At 45.0% G+C, this 4243-nt stretch overlaps 1 pseudogene; it reads right to left on the bottom strand.

Moving 5' to 3' along the window:
* Positions 1-235: 235 nt before the first annotated feature.
* Positions 236-1327, bottom strand: LOC144114105 (man(5)GlcNAc(2)-PP-dolichol translocation protein RFT1 pseudogene; annotated as a pseudogene).
* Between the last annotated feature and the right edge of the window lie 2916 nt (positions 1328-4243).

Here is a 4243-nt window from a genome sequence, read left to right as displayed (position 1 = left end):
ATCAGGTGGGACATCATGTTGTACCACTTGAGCAAAGAAAATGTAGCTACTTTCTTCAACAGGCTGGAAGACGAGGCGTGCAGTCAAAGATCCAAGATTGTTGACGACATCATACACACCCTGTTCAGCAAATGAGAGAATGCTAAAAACAGTCATGATGTAACGTTCACCTTCTGTCAAAAGCTGTTTGAAGACTGTTTGCTTCATAAAACTCCAGGTCAGTTTTGTGACATCATGGTCAAGTTGTGTACCATTACAACCAATGAAGGGAATAATATCTAGCGCAGTTGTGAAAGGCAGCGCATGGTCGTCTTGATTAAGCCCAGAGTCCTGTGAATCGCTTTTGGTGAGTTGGCGCAGCCGCCTAGATTCAAATGTGAAATAGGCGAAAAGAACCACACGTGTAATACACAGACGATATTAACTGGGCAATACTATAAGCCCAAACGGCATTCTCGGGATCGAATGCGACAAGTCCTGCCATTATAATGCATCGTAAGGCAATGCCGCTGCCAACAAAAAAACACTTTGAACTTTATGTAGTGAAATGCTTGACTGACAACGTACAGCGGTTCTGCGAGCACTTCAATAACTACAGAAATAACCACACAGTGCACACCCAGTACGTAACCACCTGCAACCGAAGGGTCGGGCTGCTCCAAAACGAACAGCCACACAAAGCTCATCATGGCACCGATAAAGACGCAAACAGGAAGGCACAGCCAGGTTACGTTGATGATTGCAGGCCAGTTCTGGTTATCCGTGTCACTCAAACATGATCGTCGGAAAGGCTCCCGGCTCAGGAATTGCACAGTCGTGTACAGAAGCATCAGCCGGACGTTGATCACTCCAAGCAGGTCTTTGGTGATGTGTCGCAAGATGTATGCATTCAGCACGAAGGTTAACACACGCAGAGTCAGCTGCAGTACGATGTTGTAAGAGGCCGCTCTAGTGGCCTTCGCCATCAGATTGCTCCCTGCCATTTCTCTTGATCATTCACTCGTCTTTCGGCACAAGAAAGGAAACAAACACTGTGTCGAAATAAATAAAGAAATTAGTAAAAGCCGCAAACCCATCATCCAGCCTTCGTTGTGTGGCTCCACTAGGCAAGTGTTCAACTGAAGTTGCATAAATATATAGAGCAGATATTGCAAACGCCGGAACAAGAAAAGGTTCCTCAGTTCAAACTTCACAGGCATGGAATGCCGATAAAGCCAGGCATGCGAAAATTGATGTCACAGAGGCAAAAAAATCTTGTCGTTCAAGCGCAGCTGTAAACGACGTCAACAATCCCTGGGCGCTGCCATATTGAGCCCATTGTCGTTAGCTGCAAAGGAGTTTGCTGCTAGCAAAGTGAAGGCGTGTCGCGGCAGCTTGTTGCACCCACTACTGGAGCAGCTTAAATGTAGTTTTCAGCAAGTGATAGGTTCCTTGTGCCAACCTCGGCTTTCTCAACAGTCTCTTCCATGCTTTCTAAGCCACGAATCATGTAGGGGATCCCGTACGTAGCTTACAAGTCGGAAAATTTAAATGGAAATCACTGGCTAATTACAAAGTACAAAGTGTGAAAGACCTAGGGATGAATACATTGATGTTCGAAGGAGTAAACCCACCTAAATTTTTGGTGCGCATTTTGTTCATGGCAATAGAAAAATAATTCACACTTAAATGCCTCTCTTCTACTCTTTTAGATTCGGTTTCAACAGTTGAGTGTTGAATGTGTCGTCAAAGTTTCGTTTATGCCACGCAAGGCATAAGAAAACTGTGATATAATCGTTGCTTCGTCATATTATTTTACGACCACCCAAAACACGGCCTGTCTCAATAACTGGGAAAACAATGAATGAATAAGCTGCGATTGTATAGCAGTTTTTGCGCGGCTTACGTGACCTAAACACAACTTTAATGGCACAGAGCTGTTAAAAACAGAAACCGGAACGACATGAAACAAATTTTGTTTCAAATTACTAGGCGATCGTAGGCGAATGCCATGTGAAGATGTCAAACGCCCTCTCTCGCATTTATGAAGTACAGGTCTGTGATGCAAGACAATCGTAGATTACATTTGCGTTCTCGTTTAGGAAGACTTAATTATCTGTAGCATAGTTGATAAGAAGAAGAAAATCTTATTTTAAAGTAGCTTGCTGGACCAGTTGGTGCATAATACCAGGTAGAAAAACCAGCGGAAGAGGACGCGTACACAATAGAAGGAATTCACACGGAATTCAACACCAGCGTCGTCCGTGTGAATTCCTTCTATTGTGTACGCGTTCTCTTCTGCTGGTTTTCTCCCGGGTGTCGTGAGTTCCTTGCATGGAAGGTAGGAAGACTCTTCAGCCATTGAGTGCGTTAAACGTGTTCTTCAGCACCTCGTCTTTTGCGTGTCGTCTGCTTTTGGCGTGCACAAATAAGGCTAGAAAAGTACAGTATTGTGCGTTTTTATCGTGAAGACTTTCAAAGGATTCCCCGCCTCAAACGCTGGCCCATTTGCGATGAAACTGCACACAGAGCTTGCGCATTATGGTAACTTTTGTATCGTAGGAAGTTTGACAACGGTACTTACTTAGTTGAGGCGTGCATGATGCGAAAACGTAATCGTCTACGCAGTGATAGGCGAACCAAAACCCGAAGGCGACGTTTTTTCGCTGAATGCCGCAGTGGCGAAATCTGTTTTCGGCAGTCGAAAGCGTCACAAGGCCGCCGAGGCGAGCGTAGCAAGAAGCGCGGGTCCTTTGAATATACCGTTCTGCCCGTTTCGTCTGCTTCAACTGTAGCGCTTACAACATTTTCGGCTAATTGAGCGGGAAAAAATATCACAACTGATTTAACGAGGCTTTACCTTTCAAAGAATATTGTTTGCAACGCTCGTCTTGACGGCCTTGTTGTAACGCTTTCCACTGGAAAAACAGAAGGAACAACTACCGCCCTTCAGCGAAAAAACGTCCATCCATTGCGGGTTTTGGTTCGCCGATATCTACGTAGACAATTACGTTTTCGCATCATGCACGGCTCAACTCGGTAAGTACCGTTGTCAAAGTTGCTACGATACAAAAGTTACCATAACACGTAAGCTCTGTGTGCAGTTTCACCGCAAATAAGCCAGCGGTTGAGGCGGGGAAATTTTTGCAATTCTTCACGATAAAAACGCACAATACTGTATAAATCTTCCCTGTCTACGTAGCATAAGCGTGTGCACACTTACGTGCTCGAAACTCAAGTATTCTGCGGGACGTTACGCCATTCGCACATTTAATTCAGCGTATGCAAGCTTAGACGGAATGAGAGGATTAATCTAGTGGCGCCACCTAGTTGTTAAAAAAGAAACTATTTTATCGGCCAATTGACGCTTTTTTAAGCCAGGAAGCTGCAGAATTGTCACTGAATAAAGCATAATCCAGATTTATCGCTCATCAATTTTTGTTATAGGCGAGATGAGACGAAGCGAAAGCCCGGCGTGACATTAAGGCTACTGAACGTACTGAAAACGGCAGTAAAAACGACGAACCCAGTCCAAAGTTACGGGTTCTGCATCGAAGGGCGCCCCTGTTTTGGGAACGATATTTTAACGTAATGCAAGTGCCACGCACGCTAAACTCCGAAAATGGCGTGCATAACACGAGCGTACGGTAAGGCTCTATTTGAAATAGCGTTGGGCACCTGTACACGACGAAACACGAAGCATGGGCAGTATCGATATCTATCTTTCGATATTGTGATGAAAGTGCCAGAGTATCGGCTTCTATAATACATTTTTAGTGTATTGTGTATTTTAACCATACTCGACATTAAAAAAAGAGTGTGCAGAAGATATTGAGACTGCTAGCTATGAGTCAGACTTTGGCCGGGTGGCGTTCGCTTAGGCGGAAGTGAACAACAAGGCGAAGATTTAGGAAGAGATAAAATGCCAATGTTGTTGGTCCGGTAAGTCGACTTTGTTCCTACTTTCACTTTTTGGTGACACTCGGTGTTAGAAGGGACGAGAAGGCAGGCTCACCGTTATGGTACAAAAACTCCTCTTCACCGCTGTTTCAAGTTGCGGTGGTTGCCAACAGAAATGGAAGACTTTCACAAGCTTCATGCTCAGGAGCTTGCAGGACGTTTGTTATTTGCCCTGTAAGCACGATAAAGGTCAGGCACTCTCGCACACGCGGGTCAGTTGGGTCTTCAGCGCTGACAGCGTCAAATGCATCAGCTCACGCGTTCCTTTCCTTTGGAGGACCAACGCTACAACAAGCAGGAGTTT

This window comes from Amblyomma americanum, chromosome 1, assembly GCF_052857255.1.
Source record: "Amblyomma americanum isolate KBUSLIRL-KWMA chromosome 1, ASM5285725v1, whole genome shotgun sequence".
Taxonomy (NCBI): domain Eukaryota; kingdom Metazoa; phylum Arthropoda; class Arachnida; order Ixodida; family Ixodidae; genus Amblyomma; species Amblyomma americanum.
Note: the sequence above shows the minus strand (reverse complement) of the source record. Positions and strands in the feature narration are given on the sequence as shown.